This window comes from Monodon monoceros, unplaced genomic scaffold (genome assembly GCF_005190385.1).
Source record: "Monodon monoceros isolate NGI ecotype Baffin Bay Population unplaced genomic scaffold, NGI_Narwhal_1 Super_Scaffold_16, whole genome shotgun sequence".
Lineage (NCBI taxonomy): Eukaryota > Metazoa > Chordata > Mammalia > Artiodactyla > Monodontidae > Monodon > Monodon monoceros.
Window position 1 is genome coordinate 79956277 of NW_021703772.1, and position 21689 is coordinate 79977965.

The 21689-nt window shown below is 40.9% G+C and overlaps 1 pseudogene; it reads right to left on the reverse strand.

The window, feature by feature from the left end:
- Window positions 1-982: 982 nt before the first annotated feature.
- Window positions 983-21689, reverse strand: part of LOC114896586 — a 69124-nt pseudogene continuing 48417 nt past the window's right edge.

A 21689-nucleotide genomic window follows, 5' to 3' on the forward strand; every position in this document is an offset into this window, starting at 1 on the left:
TGATTTCAATAGAGTTCCCAGTCCGGTCAGAAAAGAGAAAGACAATTCTGGAAGGCCCTAGAATTGGACATTCTAGACACTCCGAATTGTAGATGCTGTCAGTGGTCTCTGAGTCCTTGCGCAGAGTCCCCGAGGGGGAGAGACAGGATGTGGCAGAGGCGACGGGCCGTCTCTCAGTAGACCGGGGTGGGGACCTTGCTTTGGCAGAGTGCACCCCTCAGCAGGTGTGAGTGACTGAGGAACCGCGTGCTGCCAATACCGTAAGTCCAAGCCCAGGAAACCAGTTCACGCCAGGCCAGGGATGACTTTCTGAGGCCTCCCTGACACCTTCCAGCTTCAAGCTGCCACCTGAGGACCGTGACTGTATTTTGTAGCTTTGATGATAAAATGACAGTTAACAAATGGAGCGCTGTTAGTATTTCATTTTATAATTTGATTGACGTACTTATAAACATTGTTTATCATTGTAAGTGATGTGCATTTACTAGTATATTGGTTATAGTTGTGGGAGGAAGTGTTTTGTGGGCCTTTGTAAGCCCCAGGAATTCCAATAAATGAGAGAGAAGGAACTGGTTTCAGTTTGTTTGATGTTTGCAATTAGAGGTCATTGTAGGAGTTCCCGTTCTCCTAGGGTTATCACCTCCATGCTCCTGTGGGCACATATGTAAAGAGCTGTCATTTGCTCAAGGTCAGTCAAACCTGAGTGTGATGTATACAGTGAGTGCAGTTAAATTTGTGCGTGGTGTCCTTTCCTAAGGGCGACCCTTCGTCCACGACACTTGACTCTTCATGATGCAGTTCACTGAAGTTCAGGGGTCCCTTCAATGGCAATTTTTTTTGAAGGTTCCCAAGTATTTTAATAGCACTTTCTGTTGTTTAGACATGTCATTATTCATTAGTAACATGAATTCAAAGCACGTGTGCAGTTTCTTTCGTACTTGAGCAAATCAAGAAACCAAGACACAACTGCCATCATCAAATCTTAATCTTCAGAGAAAAACAGCTCTGTTAAGGTTGGCCTGAAGGTGCTCAGATTCTACCAGTCATTGAGGCATTCCGTATTTAAATAGTGTGGGCCCTGCAGTTACTTTCACTTTTTTTCTGAAGTTATTTTTTTGGATCTTTCCGGTAAGGTTTTTCTTCTCCTTCTCAGTAGATGAACACACTTCCTTCCCTAAAGCAGTGGGGGCACCAGCTTTTCCCTCCGGCATTGGGTAAACCAGGCGAACGTGGTCTTGACATTGTGCTGCTCCACAGCCCGACTTTCCTCCTGGAATCAGGACACGCTTACCTCCCGTCTTTCAGATCAGGAGTCCAGGGCAGGGCAGGGCTCTCCTGGCAGCCTGGAGGGAATTACAGGAGCCAACAAAGCCTGAGCTTCCTCATTCCTACATCACATGCTGGAGACACGGCATTTAGCTAATTGAGCTGAGTAGCCAACCAAATCTCCAATCCTTCCTAGAATGTAGAAAGAGGTCATTTCTTGCCTCACCTCATAAACTAGGAGCCAAGAAACAGGGGGAGGAGAGACAGGACAATGCCTGGTAGTTGCCGTGACCTGCCTTGCATTTTAAGCACTTGAATCATCCCCATACTGGCCCGACAATTAAGGATCTACTCTCTTCGCTGCTGTCTAGATGACTAAAGATCTTATTTTTAATAAAATAAAAATTTTAATAAAAATCTTTAATGAAATAAAATGTTTAATTTTTAATAAAATGAAACAAAGGAATAAATTTGTTTAATAAAATGAAACAAAGGAATAAATTTGTTTAATAAAATGTATTTGAAATTTTATTTGTAATCACATCGGGACATTTTAAGAACAAAGTTCGCATTTCTTGGTTCTGCTCTCTGCGGAGCATCCAGTGAGACAACAGCATGGACTGGCTGAGCAGAGATCACAGGACTCGGAACGTCAGTGTGGCAGAGATAACCATGGTCTGCTGGTTTTCTTCTCTTCTGTGAGTCACTTCTCTCCTTTTGACTTCAATCCCTCGCCGTGATTTAGGACTTCAACCATTTTAACCAGGATTACAACACCTCTCTCTAGATTTGTCTTCAGAGCAGGAAACTGTGGAATGGCCACAGTATCATTCGAGTTTAGGAGGCTTAGGGGCGTGTGCAACCCTCCTACAAGAGTGCCATCCATCAACCCAGAGTCAAGAGGAAAGGAGCCTAGGGTCCCCGGGCAGAGGGGAGGAGAGTCAAGATCCTTTATGGGACGTGTGAGACCAGGAGACCCCACCTCGCTCCTGTTCCACGATGGTAACCCCTCCAACAGCCAAGGAGAAACTTGATGAGAATCTGGTGTTTTAGCCGTGTTCCTGGTTGGAAAGGATCCAGAGAGACAACTGTTCTGACACTTTGAGTCAAATCCTCGGTGGTACCTCTCTAGTACCATGCTTCAAAGCTCTGCTCAAGAAGCTACATTTCCTCAGTGAACGCCTGCCCTTTAATGTTGCCATTTTCTGACCTTTCCCACTCCATTTCTGCTTTGCCAAATAGCCCCCGGTTCACACTGCTTCAGCTTTTCCTTTACTCAGCACTTTTATTATCAGGGTTCAATGTAGACTTTTTACGAATTGCTTCATTGTCTCTCATGGATATCAGACAATGAACAGAGGTTCTCTCTCTTTCTTTTTTTCCTCCTTCTATGTTGAATAAATAGTAGACATCCAAGAAACGTGAGTTGTTAGATTCATTCACGCTCAACCCATTAATTTAGGGGGAATTGTACAGAAAGAATCTGGTCTTTGCCACGTATTAGCTCATCTCACGTGCCTATCCAAAAATACTGGAAAGGTTTTCCGTAAGTGAGGATATAGTCATCGGAGACAGCATTTACTTAAAGATTCTTTGTGATTGTGCTTTGTTGATTATAGTTTGCTTAGAAGTATTTACTAGTCTTCGGTGGCGTGTGTGTGACTGCTTCTTACACTATCAAAGAGTTTCTTATCAGTGTAAAGTCTTAGAATTGCTTACATTCTCTTTGAGGGGTAGACCGATACATGCATCCTTTTTCTTTCATTTAAGTTTAAATCTTGTTTGCAGCAAAGTGAATAGAAAAATGCTGTCACTCTTGAAATAACAGAAACAGCTTCCCATGGCTTTGACTTCCTTCCACAGGATGGCTAGGACATCCCAACAGAGGAACACTGTCATGACCTTTAATGTTTCTCTTTAATAGGGTGGGAGGAATTTCAGAGAATGATATGCCAAGCAATTCCCGCTGAGAACTCTAAACTCATGAGTTTTGAGGTCTTTCAAGCTAGGTGACTATTTTGTTGAACACAAAATAATCTTATACTTATTTATAGCAAAAAAAAGTCCTTTGTAAGAAATGTGACTGGGGACTTAATCCAGAGTCTATAGCTGAGGGAAGCAAACTTTAATGTGGGTTTCGTGGTCCAACTGTCTCCCCCACTACTTCGAAATATTTGCAGTCACATAGGGTTAAGATAATGGTCATCAGGCCATTCCATTCTTCACAGTTCTGGTCAGAGATAAATGAGAATACGCTTCCCTGCTGTGCAAACATCCTTTTTATTAATACTGGGTGAACAAGAATGTAAGCACATTTGGCTGCAGAGAAAACTAACAGAACTGGAAATGCAGAATATTGAAGCTCGGAGTCTAACATCAGGCTTTCAAAGGCCAAGTGAATAAAAAGAAAACAATTACAGAATAAGCAACAGAGCTGAAATGAAAATGGATCAGCATAGTAAAAGTGAAGTGTGACACCAATGTGTTCCACGGGCGTGCCCAAGTGGCCAGGGCATGGTTTGCTCACATAGGAAACAGTTACATTGTCTCCGAAGTGAGGACTGCTCTCATTGTCCCCCAGGTACAATATTTAATTTGAGCCCATGCTCTTCATCTGAGTGCATAACACTTATTGTTTATGCAAACATTTGGCAATGAACCTCCACCGCAGTGTCTATTGATACACATTATATTCTCACATATTGTAATTTAGCTCTTAGATTATTGTTTTATTTTATATGTACATATGGCATGTCTTCCTAGTTAGAGCCTAAATGATTTGAGGTCAAGGACTGTGCCATATTCATTTCCATAGGACCTATCCCAATTCCTTGCACGTAGTGGGCATCAGGACCACCGTATTGCAAACTCCAAGGGCATTATTCACATTATGTTGGTGATGCTTCCTGGCATTATGCAATCCAGGGGGTAGACACACAGTGGGTATTTTTGGATTTGATGCAATCCGGGGAAGTCTGGTGCAATGAAAAGAAATCCTTTTGTATTGCTTCCGTGATCTGGGGAAAAGGAAAGTCCCTGAACCTTGGTTAAACACAGTGCTGCTGCTTTGAATACGTGCTCTTTGGATTCTAAAATATAGAGAAAAATCATACTAGTGTCTATTTCTGGGTGCAAAGTAGTCTCCACATTTGCATTCTTATACTAACTAAAGTCACAAATGAGGCTCTCTACCAACCACTCAGACAAAAAAACAGAAGCCTTAAGAGGGTTGCTCAAAGTTAGGAAAGTTGTCCTTTTCATGAAGGAAAGTATACATAGCCAGCTTCTACATTCCTGGGTCAGCTTCCCTGCCCTAATGATCTGCTTGGGTCTAGTGAGAATAAGATTTAACACAGACTCAATGGAGTAAATACTGCATCTGGGCAGAGAAGAAAACACAGAGGTTTCTGAATAAGGGGATTCGCACATTCTTCCATCCAGCTGTTCTCTGGAGTTTCCGAAGTTTTATTTCTTCTGTAGAAAATGAGATGCATTCCTCTAAGGTTCCAAAAAAATGTACAGCTCCTATTAAATAATATTAAGAATGTTCTCTGAACAGACAGCACATGTCAAAACTGCAAATGCCCACCTGTAACGATGGATTTCAGTGATCAAATCAATAACGGCTGATGGCTTTCTAGGAATATGTTCGAAGCCGACTTTATAATTAGGGGAATGTGCTGTAATGAAGGGTCCACATCCAGAAAGGTGAGAGAGAAAAGGGACTATTTGGTGGAGAACGATCCTGACTCTTGATTTTGCAAAGTGCTAATAATGTTGGCTCAGTTTGACTTCTCAAGGCTGGACAGAGACCATTACTATAGTACTACTGATTGGCTCTGAGGAGAGGTTTCTGAAAAGAAATGAATACGTAGAAGTAAATGAAAACCTCAAACAAAACTTGATATTCATAGGTCAGCTGTCTGGACTTGAAACAAAATCCTACCTGATCATTCTCTTTGTGCATTTGTCTTTGTTTCCTTTGTTCCTTTTCCCCTTTCTCTCTCATCTCTTTTTCCCCTTTATGTAATATGCTTCTGTTAGAATAATATTTTCATCTTCAAATGCAGCATTTTCAAGAAAATGTGGAATTTTTAAAATACAATAAGCTGATATGCAATCAGTGAATGCACACCAGTGCAGGACGGCTTTGAACGGTGCTCACATTCCAGTGATGTGAGCGGATACGTGCAGGAGCCCGGGTCTTTGTAGACTCTGGCAGGACAAGGATAAGTAACAAAATAAAGAAAGACTCTCCATGAACAGTGTGATCTGCAAAGATGAGACAGAGACCCTGGGATCTGAGTGACTATGAAATATCCCTAATGAACTCTCTTGCTCCGTTTCCTCTGAGCTCCCTTCCAGAGCACAGAAGACTACAAAGCAAGCCATCACGCTTGAAAGTGAGGCTACTAGGAAGAAGAAAGACAAAAGTCTGAGGCTGAAGGGAGGTTCTGAATTAGTGATAAGCTGCCGCATCCCACATGCAGCGGCTTTCTTCCATTCCTGGGGAAAGTGTTTTATTAAACACACCATACTCCTTTGCAGTGTCCTTCATTAACTTTCTTTTTCCCTAATAGGGTTACTGGAAACAAGCAGCTGAGTTTTCTGTTTTCCTACATGCTATGTAAATAGCTACTACCGGCAGGTGAGACAAACAGCAGGGTCACATTTGAAGAGCTGTCTTATATTTATATTGAATCTGGCAAAAAACACTCACTGGCCACATTCAGAAGCTGTGGAAGCTACTTACTAAAGACGTGAGCTGGAGGGAACCTGGGGCCGGAACATATTAGGTGTGAATATGGTTTTATCTGTTTATCTTCCCATTACTCACCCTTGCACCTCTCTCTCCCTCTCTCTTCCAAATTTATTTGGTTTCCTCTCTAGAGGTTCTTCCACAAAGATACCATAATTAATTGATTGGATCAGTTCAGGATGAAAAAGATTAAATCGACTATTTAGATTCATGTAACAAAAAATTAAAAATAAAAATAAACCACCACTGCCATCAACAGTACCACCACAGCAACAATCAAACTAGGAATTTCACTGTTTTTCCATCTTTGGTAGTTGTGTCCGAGGTACTAGGGAAGAGGCTTTTTCAAATGTAAATTTTCAGCTTCAGGAGTGATTGATTTGGACCAGCTTTTGTGGAGCAGCACATTCATTCAGCCAGGCACTAGCACACAAAGAGCCCCTCTCTGGGCTGAGATCAGCCCCAGGACTGGGACCGGGGGTGAATTACTCATTGCAGAGAACACACAGCCGCCTGCGTTCCTGCCTTTTAGAAATCAAGCGTCTGTTAGTGGAGAACTACAAAAATCACAGGCACAATGCACTTTACTTTTACAGCACACGTGTGCACATGCACACACACACACACACACACACACACAGTAATTTAGAAAATGAATTGTTCTTGATAACTGAATATCCTGTCTAAGGAAAAGTTTGCCAATTCTCAATGAATTAAACACTTTACAGCCTCAATATCTAATTCTACAAAGCTACTCTCTTTGGTGACTCTAAGGCCTGTGATAGCTCTGTAGCATTTACTAGCTGCGGGATCTGGGGTATCTCCTCATCTGTGAAATGGGAATAATCACAGTATTTGCCTCATCTGTACACCGTAAGCATTAAGCAGGATTACATACATAGCACAGCACCTGGCACAACATAGCAGCCAAAATATGTTAGTTGTTGTTAATATACTCTTGTAATGTCTTTCATGCATAAAGAATCTGATGGTCAGGAGTAAAATAACATTAACTTTTTTTCTTTGCTTTCAAAACCTTTTTGATTTTGGAATAATTTAAGATTTATCAAGAATTTGCCAAGATATTACAGTGTCTCCGGACATACTTTACACAGTGTCCCCCATGTTACCATCTTACGTAATTGCAGGATATTTGTCAAAACCAGGAAGTCAACACTGATACATCACTATTAACTAAACCCCAGCCTTTACAGAGATGATTCCGGTTTTACCACGAACGCCCTTTTTCTCTTCCAAGATCGCACCCCGGACACCCCCTCACATTTCATTGTCATGTCTGTCTCCTCTGGTCTGGGAGTTTCTCAGTCCTTCCTTATTTTTCATGACTTTGACAGTTTGGATAATACTGGTCTTTTGAAAACCATTCATTTTGTAGAATGCTCCTTAAATTGGCTTTCTCTCGTGGTTTTTCCCATGACTAGTCCAGGGTCATGGGTTTGGGGAAGAATTCCACAGTGGAAGGGTGCCTGTAGAGAATGGACTTGAGGACATGGGGAGGGGGAAGAGTAAGCTGGGACGAAGTGAGAGCGTGGCGTGGACATATATACACTACCAAATGTAAAATAGGTAGCTAGTGGGAAGCAGCTGCATAGCACAGGGAGATCAGCTCGGTGCTCTGTGACCACCTAGAGGGGTGGGATAGGGAGGGTGGGAGGGAGGGAGACGCAAGAGGGAGGGGATATGGGGATATATATGTACATATAGCTGATTCGCTTTGTTATACAGCAGAAACTAACACAACATTGTAAAGCAATTATACTCCAATAAAGTTGTTTAAAAAAAAAGTTACTATTGTTCCCTTTTATTTATTTATTTTATTGTTCCCTTTTAATTACTGTCTTCTTAGGAAGCGGGTAAGTCCAACCTAAATTTAAGGGGAGGAGAGTTAAGCTCCACTGCCCTGGAGCTTTTGTTTCATTTTGTTTTGTTGAAATAATCTTTGAGATTCTTTTCTAATGAAGATTTGTCCCTTTTTCACTATTTATGTATTTATTTATTCAATAATTTATTTATATCAGCATGGATATATATATACATTATATTTTATATATACATTTTATACTTTGGGTTATAATCTACATTATAATCTATAATACTACATTATTCTGGCACTCAAATTCCTCCAGTTTGGAAAATAGAATTAACCCATACAACAATTGCAATGAGCCCTAAGGATATCTTTTATAGCATGACTTCAATAATTGTAATTGAAGGTGAGTGGAAAGAAATTTTGAGCAAAATTCCATAAAAGAAACTGCTTGTAAGTATGCATTCAGAAGGCTGTACAAATAGGAAGAGATTGGTGGTGGAGCAGCATTTCATGGTGATGGTTAGAAACATTAACGAAGGTAATAAAAAGTATGATACTTTATGCACGGGAGAGCTGATTCTGCTTCGCTGCATCTAATTACTTTGGAAAAAGGCTTTGTGTCAACTGATAACAAGTTTGTGTTTTAGTCTATATTGCTTTGGAGATGACATCTGTCTAAGTAGATCAGAAATAATTCTGAATCACAAACAGTACATAATGTAAATTTTGATTTTACTATCATTCATTGTAATGTAGTGAGAATCAATAACATTTTATTCATTGGGACAATGGAGACACTAAATTGTAAGTTACAGTCCAACATGTGAATTATTAAGCATAGTGAGCTAATCAACTGTGGAAAATAGGTCTTGTAAACAATATCAATGCCTTGTTTTTTATGAGAGAGAAAAAGAAATATAGACAGTGGTATGTTTATCGGCAGCAAAAATTACATTAAATGTTACCAGAGGGAGATAAAATTTACTAAAATCAGCTTAATTTCCATGCAAACTATAATGTAACATTAAGTTTCATATGTACTGCATATACAAAATTTTAGAATTAATCCATATAGAATATGTACCTCCCTTCCCCTTTATTTTGCATGTCCCTTGTTATTTTTGAAAACTTCAGTGCAGCCATGTTCTGAATACCACCAGGAAGTTTCTTAAAATGTTGATGTTCATAAAATGTGTGCACCAAAAACCCCCCCAAAAGCAACAACAACAAAACCAATGTGTGCACTATTTCTCTGTTATTTTAGGGCACCAAGAACGTTCTTGCCTCAGTGATGTTTACCCATGTTATGCCTTTACCAGGAAAGCTCCCCCGCCCACCCTCGATCTATCTTTCTCTCTCTCATTGCCTGGCCCCTATTCATCATTCAGGACTCATCCCTTACTTTCTCATAAAGCGTTTCCTAGGCTCACTCTTGTACAGTTCACTCCTCTTACTTTCTCTTAAAACACTCTTTTCTTGATCTTGGTGACATTTCTCACAATTTTGCAAACTTGTGTAACACTAGCCTCTCCTACTAGACGTTAATCTCTTTTGGGCAAGCATCTTGTCTAATATTCACCACTGTGCACAAAATGCTGTTGGCAAAGAAAAGTATTTTCCTCTACCCTTCTAGGTTCTTCTGGATGGCCTAATAATTAAACTGACATGAGATAGATTAACAGGATGAAAAAAAAAAAAACAAATTTAATTACATACATATGGGGAATCTGTATCAACATGGGAGGTTCCAAAGACAGTCAGGCAAAGTGAGGTATATGTGTCATTTTGGGCTAAGGAGAAGGGGCAGTGGTCTGGGACTTCAAAGAGAAGGAAGGCAATTCACAGCAAGATGAAAAAAGAGCAAATTTTTGGTAAACAAATATTTGTTGGGCCATGTAGAAAGAATGGGACATAGAGAGGAATTTTAGCAAACAGACTTTGCTAGGTTCCTCCCTGTCTACCACCTCAAGTTCATATTATACTATAGATATTTCTGGATAAGCCCCCTATCTAAATTCTTTTAGGTAGTTAAGAGGGAGGTAAAAAGAAAAACTTCCTGAGTCTTTCGTTTCTTCCTCACATGCGAAAGAGTCACGTTTTGGTGCAGCAAATTTTGCTTCCCTACAACACCTAACATAGGGCCTGGCCTCATATATTTATTGATAAATATATGTGTAAATAAGATAGCACTAAACAAAGAATGCCTTTTTTTTTTTTTTCTTTGCGGTACGTGGGCCTTTCACTGTTGTGGCCTCTCCCGTTGCGGAGCGCAGGCTCAGCGGCCATGGCTCACGGGCCCAGCCGCTCCGCGGCATGTGGGATCCTCCCGGACCAGGGCACGAACCCGCGTCCCCTGCATCGGCAGGTGGACTTGCAACCACTGCGCCACCAGGGAAGCCCAAAGAATGCTTTTTGATGCTTAAAATAAATAGCCTTTTCCCTGTTTGAGATTTTAGAACAGAACAGAAATACTTTGTTGGAGCAAACACTGACAAACTTTAAATTGTTTATACTCATAGAACTACTTATAATGTGTAACTTTTACAAGGTGTTTTATAGATTATAAGTCATTTTCTACAGGCAAGTCCAACATGCCCCAAGTTTCTCTAAAAAGTTTCTTCATTTCTCAAAAGAGGAAACTGAATGAGATCGCAAGAGGTTAAATGAATTAGCAGAACAGTAAAATTACTGGGGAGAGCAGTGGGGAACTGAGCACTGCCTTCTGATTTAAGTTTCAAGGGGCAGCTGGCACCTGGCTGATGTGACTCAATGATGATGAGGCATCAAAAGCTGTCACTCCATAGCATGTAGGCCTAGAGTTTATTTTTTTCTAGTCTGTGGCTTTAGATTTATGCCTAAAGTCAGAGACACACTCTGTAAGTTCACACTGACAGTCACTTGAAGCAAAAATTTTCCTAAGTTAGATGTGATCACACCTCCTTCATTGGTCTCAGAGTATGTCATAATTGTTGTCATTAGAAATTAGTTTACTATATCATAGCCATATGTTTGCATGTATAATGGGTTTCAAAACTTATCCGTATAAGAAATAAATAGCATTTTTTTCCTTTGCTTTAAATTTACCAAAGCCCCTTCGCACCCAGCCAGTGTAAAGTTGTATCTCACTCCTCAGTGGAAAACGCTCCTTGCTCATTACTGTGTGGAAGTTCCAGCATCTGGCATCTCTCAGAAGATATCAGACAGGTTCTCTGAACACTGATTACTCTGGCCCTGCTTAAGGCCCCAGTCCAAAGAACTGCAGCAGGTAGAAGGACTCTGTTACTCTTATGCTGTGGGGAAGCTGGGAGCCTTACATGGCCACAGCACTGAACTGTTTGCTCTGAGATTCCCCCATCTCCCTGGCGTGCTGCCAAGGAGGGGGCAAGATCAGATCGCCACTTCTCTTGGAGCCTCTGACCCCAAGCACACACTTCCTCCCAGTTGTAGGAGACCTTCTTCTTCCTTTCTAGTGTTTTCTCAGAGGAACACCCTCTCGCAATTTTCCCCCTGGGACACATACAACATCTCTTTGACGGGTTTAGGCATTTATAAAAGGCAAGAAGAAACACTGACATCTGCTTCTTCTGTGCCCTGCCCTAGAAAAATCCCCAAAGCAATGAAGTAATAAGGAATTAGTAAGCCATATGAGATAGAGGAAGAACAAAATATCAGGAAAACAAACATGCTATTTTTAACATGACATCCTACTACAGATTTCTTTTCCCCACTACAGTGTGAGCATCTTGACAGTAGTAAATGTATCTTTTGAATTTTGATATTACTATGCATAATCTCTGATATAGTAGGTCCTTACATGTAGGGGAAGGAAAGAAAAATGGAAAGAACAGAGGAAGGGAAGAGAGGAAAGAAGGGAAAGAGAGAGGAAGGGAAGAAAGGAAAAAAGGCAGAAAAGAAAGGGAGAGGAATATAAATATTGTATCAATGCAACAAACGTGCATCGGACAAAGAAAGTATTCCAAGTATGTTACTAAATACTATTGGTCACATAGAAGTGCATCAGCAACCCAGGAGCTCAAAAATGAGAAGACAAAAAACAAACAACCCAATCCAAAAATGGGCAGAAGACCTAAATAGACATTTTTTCAGAGAAGTTATACAGATTGCCAACAAACACATGAAAGGATGCTCAACATCACTAATCATTAGAGAAATGCAAATCAGAACTACAGTGAGGTATCACCTCACACCAGTCAGAATGGCCATCATCAAAAAATCTACAAACAATAAATGCTGGAGAGGGTGTGGAGAAAAGGGAACCCTCTTGCACTCTTCGTGGGAATGTAAATTGATGCAGCCACTATGGAGAACAGAATGGAGGTTCCTTAAAAAATTAAAAATAGAACTACCATACGACTCAGCAATCCCACTACTGGGTGTATACCCTGAGAAAACCATAATTCAAAAAGAGTCATGTACCACAATGTTCACTGCAGCTCTATTTACAATAGCCAGGACATGGAAACAACCTAAGTGTCCATCAACAGATGAATGGATAAAGAAGATGTGGCACATGTATACAATGGAATATTACTCAGCCATAAAAAGAAACAAAATTGAGTTATTTGTAGTGAGTTGGATGGATCCAGAGTCTGTCATACAGAGTGAAGTAAGTCAGAAAGAGAAAAACAAATACCGTATGCTAACACATATATATGGAATCTAAAAAAAAAAAATGGTTATGAAGAACCTAGGGGCAGGACAGGAATAAAGACGCAGATGTAGAGAATGGATTTGAGGACACGGGGATGGGGAAGGGTAAGCTGGGATGAAGTGAGAGAGTGGCATGGACATATGTACACTACCAAATGTAAAATAGATAGCTAGCGGGAAGCAGCCGCATAGCACAGGGAGGTCAGCTCAGTGCTTTGTGACCACCTAGAGGGGTGGGATAAGGAGGGTGGGAGGGAGACTCAAGAGGGAGGAGATGTGGGGATATATGTATATGTATAGCTGATTCACTTTGTTATAAAGCAGAAACTAACACACCATTTTAAAGTAATTATACTACAATAAAGATGTTAGAAAAAATGAGGATATATATATATATATAAATATATAAATATATATAAATAACTTTAAAACAGGATGGATGTTGAGACATGCTCTACAGGATACCAGGAATCTGCCACATGCACAGCCTCTCTAAAAAAGACCATTCTAAGGCACAGGTACTTTGGCCAACATGACTACCAACTTCCAGTCCCAGACTGCACTGGAGGGGACACCTGACCCAAAGGCATTTAGCCAGCAAACTGAGATGGTGCCTTTTGTGAAAACATGAGCTGAGCTGATGTTGTGTATTGATTGGATCTGACTTCAAATCCACTTGTTTATGACTTAAATGATGTTGTTTTAATCCACTTGTTTATGACAAAGAAAAAAGTTGTCTTTAGAAGTTGTTTTGACATAAGAATGGAGTTGTGTACGGTTGACATCTCTCATTTGTTGTCCTTGCTAAGCACTTAGTAACTCAGCTGCTGGGGGGCCTTCCTGGGGGCTTATGGATAAGAACACGTGGAGAAGCAACTATGGCAAGGGGACATTTGGACTGTAAATACTGAGTTTGCAAGGAATATCCCAGAGTTTCAGTCAGGACAAAGCTACCCTCTGCTGATCGAGTTCTCCAAAGATCTTGAAACACTTGCTCCTGTCATGGCTAAGGTGACTCTTTGGTGGGCAGTGGTGTTAAATTATGCAGCAGTCCCAGGAAGAGAAGGGATGTCTGTTCCTTATAGGCAGTGTCACAAGCCATGCAATAGTCCCCTGGGGTGATAACCCTTGGAGCAGTCTAGCCTGCCCACAACACCAGTGCCACTATCCCCCAGCAATGTGCTCTGGCAACAAGGGACTTTTATTTTTGCCCTGCCTCTGGACGTCAGCTTTTGGCTGGCCAAGCCCTCTCGTCCGAGAAACTGAAACTCATAGAAAAGGTATACCTCAACTGGATTTGGACTTTATTTCTATCATCTCCCTTGGAACAATAGGATAATTAATCTATCATGGGTTCAGAGTATATTATTTATTTCTTGGCTTATTAAGAGTCATTATCCTGTATGATATTAGCTTGTGAAATCATTTTAATGAACTTGTGTTAAATAAACTATTGGCAAAGACAGTCTTGGTCTCTGAAAATAATGTGCCACCCATCAAAAAAAACATCCAATCAGATTCTCTCTCAGGAGGCAAGCAGCTACATCTTTGCATATGAAGACAGCCCTGAGCGTCATTAGCCTTTACAAAAGGCTCCACTTTTTGCTTTATTTTGTGTGCTTGGAAAACTTACAGTTCCTGACTCTTTAAGATGTATCATGATGTGAATTGTTCTGGTGTTAATCATGTTATTAGGTACCTATACAGCCCAACCTATGAGCCTCCCTTATTTCTAATCATTGGCTTTATTCAGTATCCCCTTCCTCTTTCAGCTTTTATTTTTTAATTTATTGAATATCTACTATATTCCAGGAATTGAATTTGCAGCCTAGCTTAGGGGAGGATGACCCATATACATAGGTAATTACAAGTCAAAAAATGGGTGGTATATGTCAGGAGAATGATGACATAAAGTTAAGTGTACTGAAGTTGCAAGGTAATGTCTGGTGAAATAGCTGATTTTAAGATTTCTTGATTTGTTCAGATGATTCTCGATTTTTAATTCTCTTTTTAAAGCCTCTCTTCTTCCCTGAGCTGACTTCAGCACTGGTGTGGTGATAATATGTGAAGTGTTCCCCACTCTGAGATACTTTCCAGATGCTTCTGTGATCAAAATATTTGCCTATAGTCATTGTAATTAAATAACAAAGGAAAAGTGCATGCATTTTCACTGGTACCCAGTCCAAAAGGGGAACATAGATAAAAATATCATATTTAGGTTATAGGATATCCCTGGAAACAAGTAATAGTCATATCGAATTGTGATTCAATTTGGTAAATATTATCTGACTACTGGGAAATCATGAGACATATTGTAGCAACAGAGCAGCATGTCTCCTGCAATAAACTTTTTATTTATTTAATCCAGCTCATTAATAAAGATCTTCTTTTTGTTCTCCTGATGTACGAATGCTCCAAAACCACAGGCTCACATTTTGACAGCTAATTTTGCAGGATATAATTTTCCTGCTTAACCCAAGAGGAAGAAGAGACAGATGATTGAGATTAATCATTTGTAAAATTATAATTCTGTCACAGATAATAATTTGCAAGATCTTTCCCTTTCCTGAAACCCCAGAATATACCATAAATTGTCACACTTTGTAACCGACCGTGTAACACATTCGGGGGCTCCTAATGAAGCAAGTTTGCTAGAAAAACAAACCAGTTGCCTTATAATTGGCATGTTCCCCACGTGACTATTCTCCTGTGAAGGAATGTTGTGCCGTGGGTGAAGAAGGGTTTAAAAATTATTATTAAAGAGGTGGTTATCTCCATCTCTTATTACCATTTGAGCTGTAATATATGGTATTTCTTTACCTCAAGTAAGCCTGTTAGAAGACTCCATTGTGTACCCAGGTGAATCGGTCCCATGTGGAAAAATTAGCAAATTCAGAAATTTTTCATTATTTTCAATTAAAAAAGACTAACAAAATGGCCATATAAAAGTACTGACTTTTTGACAATGGATATGTGAGTTCAGGGTGGACAGGGTTTACTCCTGTACTGGCAGATCTCTCTGTAAACTTTCCTTTATTTTCTAAATCCACTTGATAGGCATTTAATACTGTTCCAACAACAAAGGCAAAGGAACTTCAAGGATTTTTTATGAGGTTGGCAGACAGTACATAGACTGTGTAAGACTCTATGGAAGGGGCAGGGGGATGGGGCATGGCTCTCTGTAGTTTCATGGCCCACATTTAGCTAAATTGATTAGGGCTGAAGTTAATGAGATCAGGGTCATGGGTTCAATGTCTGGGTGGGCCAGCTAGCTTTGCTCTGTTCACATCTGCAGACTACACTCAAATCCCACCAGTCCCAGGAATACATGCTGAAAGGATACAGGCTGAGAGGGTTTGAATGCGTCAAAACACTCCCATCCCTAATTCTTCCTAAAAAATAGCACCGAAAGGCCTGTTTTGCCAAGAGTTGACCACTTCTCCCCAAGCCCACAGCCTCCATTTTGGTTGGGCCCACCACTATCTTTTGCCAAAATTATTGATGTAGCTTCTAACTCCACTCCCTGCTACACCCCTGCCTCCTTCAGATTATTCTCAACAAAGATGCAGAGCAATCCTGTTAAAATGAAAGTCATGGTACACCACTCATGCTCAAAACCCTCTGATAGCTTCCCTTCTAACTCCAAGTAAGAGCCGAAGTTCTCGCAATGCCCAATGAGACCCTAGACCATTTGCGATTCCCACCCCTCAGTCTTTCCTCAACCCATCGGAAACCCTCTCCTCCCAACCCCTCTGCAATGTCTGGTGTATGCTCCATAAAAAGCTTTGGCTGTCACAACTTGTAGGGGGAAAACTGTTTACCAGAAGGTATTGCTTTTTGAGCTAACACCTGAAAGAAAGGAGGGGCAAAGGTCTAGCTTCCTTCTTAAGAACTAGAAAAAGGAGAAAGATAGAGAAAAAAGCCACAAATTCATCCCATATGTTTTCTTTGACAACAATAAAAGCAAAACATAAATTAACATCTCAAATATCTCAGTAAATACAAATTATCCCACTACACGTAAAAAGTAATCTCCTGATTGCCTCAAAGAAAGAAAATACTTTCCTAAATTTTTTGTAAGTCCCCAGTCCTAGAGAGACACTGGTGTAGAGTGTAACACAATTTAAAGCAGGAAGTTTGCTTTGATCTTCAGAGCTCAATGTCAGTTCAGGGAAGACAGAAATATACAGGACCAGAAGGAGGATCCCTAGAATTTTTGGAAGAGAATTATACAAATCTTTCCCGAGTATGTTCTGGCAAACTTAATGAAGGAAGTCACATTATAGAATTCATTTCAGAAGTTAGCTGTCTAATAAAAAATAATGATTTACATTTACAGACTCATACAATATCTCATTTGAGTATGTGGTACACATAAGGCATTCATTCATATATTTAAGAAACATGTAATGAGCACCTATTACAATGTAGGCACCGTTCTGGGTGCTGGTGGTAGATCAGTGAAAAAACTTAACAATAGCACTGTCTTCATGGGTCTTATATTCTGGTAGGAGGAAACTATAAAAAATATAATAAATACTTTATATACCATATTACAAGCTGGAAAGTGCTATGGATTAAAGGAAAAATGGACTTTAACAGGGGAAATCAAGAATGCTGGGGGTAGGGATGGCATAGGGGGCAAGGTATGTAGCTGCATGTTACCTATGTTATAGGACAGCAAGAAGGACATCATTGTCTCCATTCCACGTGTCTTGGAGGTAAATGACTTCCCCAGGGGTAGCTGACAACTAGCTAGTAGATACAGTTCTGAAGCCCAGCTTTAACAAAGAAATCCTTTAACTTTGTTTTTGTCTGCACCTTGCTGACTCTTTAGATAATGGAATAGCATTGTTTTGATCAGAAAGTCCCTTCAGTCATACTTAATATCTTGCTTTAAAAGCATGGTTCCATCCCAAGCACCCAAGGCCAGACCTACATCCATATGTTAGGGTTTTATCTCTGTCCACCCATGATTTCTCTATATGCCTCTATCCTACCATGCCTGCAGGAGAAGCAGGTAATGGTGGAGAGGCAAGTGACCATGTTTTGTTGAGACCTGGAGATGATCAGCTCAGTCTCTGTGGCCATGTACTTTATATAAGTTTTTTTTAGACAACAAAAAATGACAAGCAAATATGATGAACAAATATATGGCAATATTTTATTAAGATGTGGTATTTCAAAAAGGGTCTCTAGAATTTCTCACTTACATTGAATGTCTACAACATTTCTTGGTAGAAAGTGTTGTGACTGCCCTTAGAAAATGTGTATGCAAAGGTTCTTTCAATTAAAATAAGGTAGTGAAATGAAAAAAGAAAAAAGGGCAGACAATGAAAAAGAAAGAGATCGGCACCTACTAGGACACCTATATGTTCACTGACTTTATCAAAAGGAAAAAGGATAGTACAGAAACAATCCACCCAAGACAAGTAAATTAAACATGATTTAGTGATGGTAATTGAATCTGTGGCAAAAGGACAAGTACCAATTATTTTCTGTTTTGGGCTGATGTCTCAGAAAATTTTGATTTTTAGTTGGGGTTAAGTAAGGGGAAATTGAAAAAGTGCCTGGTATGTGGCTCAGTCTTGATCTTCTGTGATATGCAAAAGTGATCTGACCTTACCCTTCAGATGACTATCTTCCTGTAGCCACTTGCTTTTCACTGTTGTTTTGTTGTGGCTCCTCTGTCATAAGGATATGAAATACCCCAGTATCTTTACTATCAATGATCGTCCTTAACATCTGGATTTCTTGGACATCTGCCTGTGACCACTAACCACCCACGAGACCACCAGGCCACCTCTACCACAAACACTCATGCAGCCCTACTCACAGTTAACTTATACACAGAGATAGAAACTCATCCTGGGCTGGAGAGTCACGAGACAAGGGAATCAGATGTTGGCTCTAATGGAAAAGTTAACAACCTCTGCTCTGGTTGTCTATATCTTCTTTGTTTGGACTTTCTGGAAGTCTGTGCTTCTAAACTAACAAATGAAGCTATGATCACATAATCCAAACAACTGGTGGAAAACTGGAAAATTCAATCAGCCAGGTGTTTTGCCTACACAATCTCATGGCCAGTTTGACTAGCTGTTTTCATTATGTTGATTATTTTGTTTTTGAATAATTGTTTTTTCCTATTATGTAAGGTAATGTATAGTCATTGTGGGAAATATACACACTATATTAAAGCACAGCTGTGAACATTTTTTTAAATCCAGAATTTCTATACTTTTAATATTTTTGTATATCTCTTACAAGTCTTTAAAAAAATTTCTTATCTATTTCTGTGTGTGTGTGTGTGTGTGTAGTTTTTTAGATATATGCTCTACCTAGAATTTGGAATCTGTTTCTCTTACCTAAAAATAAATCGTGATTATTTTCCTAGATTATGAAATATTATCTTTTAGCATTATTTAATTATTGAATAGCACCATAATTTTCTTTAACCAGTCCCCTGTTGTTGGGCAACTAAATTGCTTCTAGTTTCCAAAGTTATAAATACATAAAATACTGATGAATAATTCAGGACATTTTGTACAGATATTAGATTATTAGTAATGATTATAACCTGAATGAATTTTTGCTGAATAATATTGATGAACTGACAACTAATTGCATGAGAGAGTCCAAGTAAATCTGCTAAATGATTACTTATATTTTTTTAGTTCAGTGGGACAAAAAACCAGCAGAATAACACTATCTTAAAATTTTATACTGACATATTCAATGGCATGCGTTTACATACTTAACTCATTTTGATAACAATACTCACATCAGCTCTCTGAGTTTACTAGGAGCTAAGTAAGAGGACCAACACTTCTTGGTTCTGTGCTAGTCTTTGCATACGTTATTATGGTGTGATTTAAACTGGTGTCTTACACTTGATTAACATATTACTAACTTAGGCTATTGAATGTATACTGATTAGAGGCACTTCAGAGACAGGAATGTTTGAAGCTCTGTCTTCTATTGAATGTAAGTCTGAAAGGAGATGTGTCACTAATTCAGGAAATCTCCCTGAGAGTTGTTTTGGAAATTAACTACCTCTAAAGAAGCATAGATATTTATTGGTTGGGTGGACCTTTCTTCAGATTTCTACAAGGAAATCAGAATTTGCGTTGGCCCAATCAACTAAATACCTTTGGATTCTATATGAGTCACTGTGTACACCCTTACGGCCATATTACTGAAACCAAGAGCAACTTCTCCAGGTCACTGCGCTGAACAAGATGTGGTGGCATGGGGCTTTTGAAAGGTTTCTAGGGGTCCAGCTGAGCTGGGTTTCTAGAATAGCATAGCTACTAGATGTCTGAGTCTCAGTAGAAATACAACTCAGAGGGACACCAAGTCACAAGGCCTTCAGTATATCTTTTTTAAATTCAGTTCCCATAATCCCATTACTTCTGATAAAAGCTATTACTTCCCAAGGCTGAAGTTACAACATTACTTCCCTAGAATCACCCTGGCCTACTGCTGTTCTGCACTGTTTAGAACCTGGAATGCAAGAAATTTCTCTTTGGTGGGAAATAAGTCAATTTGTAGCATATCTCAACCTCTTCTGCAGAAGTCTGGAGGAGACTGAGTCTGTTTTGCAGTCCTTCGTGGAGAGGGCTGCACGTGGAGACCAACCATGGACTTCTGATACCTGTTTCTATACAACAAATCCTATGCTGGATCATTATCTGTTAGTAGAGACTTGATTGTACAGGAATACAGTTCATCTTGGAAAAGACTGAGTGTTTTATTGATTGTGGAAGGTAATCACTGGATTGGAACAAATGCTAGTTATAATATGTCCATATACATCCTAAACCAGTACCAGAAAAATAGTATAAAAACAGGGTAAAAGAGTATGCTCAGGGCTTCCCTGGTGGCGCAGTGGTTGAGTCCGCCTGCCGATGCAGGGGACATGGGTTCGTGCCCCGGTCCGGGAAGATCCCACATGCCGTGGAGCGGCTGCGCCCGTGAGCCATGGCCACTGAGCCTGCATGTCCGGAGCCTGTGCTCTGCAACGGGAGAGGCCACAACAGTGAGAGGCCCGCGTACCGCAAAAAAAAAAAAAAAGTATGTTCAGTAGTACCTAATTTTACACCAAGTATTTCTATTAACATGGCAGCATATTCAGTAGAATTCACTGGTATTTTGAGGGGTGAAGACTTCAGAGTAACTGCTTTTTTTATACTTCAGATCTGGGTTATTTAGACTATTACCAGAGAAAGAAATGCTCAGAAGAACGAGGGGAAGATGGCGGAAGAGTAAGACGCAGAGGTCACCTTCCTCCCCACAGATACACCAGAAATAGAACTACATGCGGAACAACTCCTACAGAACACCTACTGAACGCTGGCAGAAGATCTCAGACCTCCCAAAAGGCAAGAAACTCCCCACGTACCTGGGTAGGGCAAAAGAAAAAAGAATAAACAAAGACAAAAGAATAGGGACGGGACCTGCACCAGGGGGAGGGAGCTGTGAAGGAGGAAAGGTTTCCACCCACTAGGAAGCCCCTTCGCGGGCGGAGACTGCGGGTGGCGGAGGGGGGAAGCTTCGGAGCCGCGGAGGAGAGCACAGCAACACGGGTGCGGAGGGCAAAGCGGAGAGGTTCCTGCACAGAGGACCAGGGCCGACCGGCACTCACCTGCCCGAGAGGCTTGTCTGCTCACCCGCCGGGGCGGGCGGGGCTGGGAGCTGAAGCTCAGGCTTCCGTCGGAGCGCAGGGAGAGGACTGGGGTTGGTGGCGTGAACACAGCCCGCAGGGGGTTAGTAAGCCAAGGCTAGCCGGGAGGTGGTCCGGGAAAAGTCTGGACCTGACGAAGAGGCAAGAAACTTTTTCTTCCCTCTTTGTTTCCTGGTGCGCGAGGAGAGGGGATTAAGAGCGCTGCTTAAAGGAGCTTCAGAGACGGGCGCGAGCCGCGGCTAAAAGCGCAGACCCCAGAGACGGGCATGAGACGCTAAGGCTACTGCTGCCGCCGCCAAGAAGCCTGTGTGCGAGCACAGGTCACTATCAACACCCCACTTCCGGGGAGCCTGTGCAGCCCGCCACTGCCAGGGTCCCGGGATCCAGGGACAACTCCCCCGGGAGAATGCACGGCGCGCCTCAGGCTGGTGCAACGTCACGCTGGCCTCTGCCGCCGCAGGCCCGCCCCGCACTCCGTG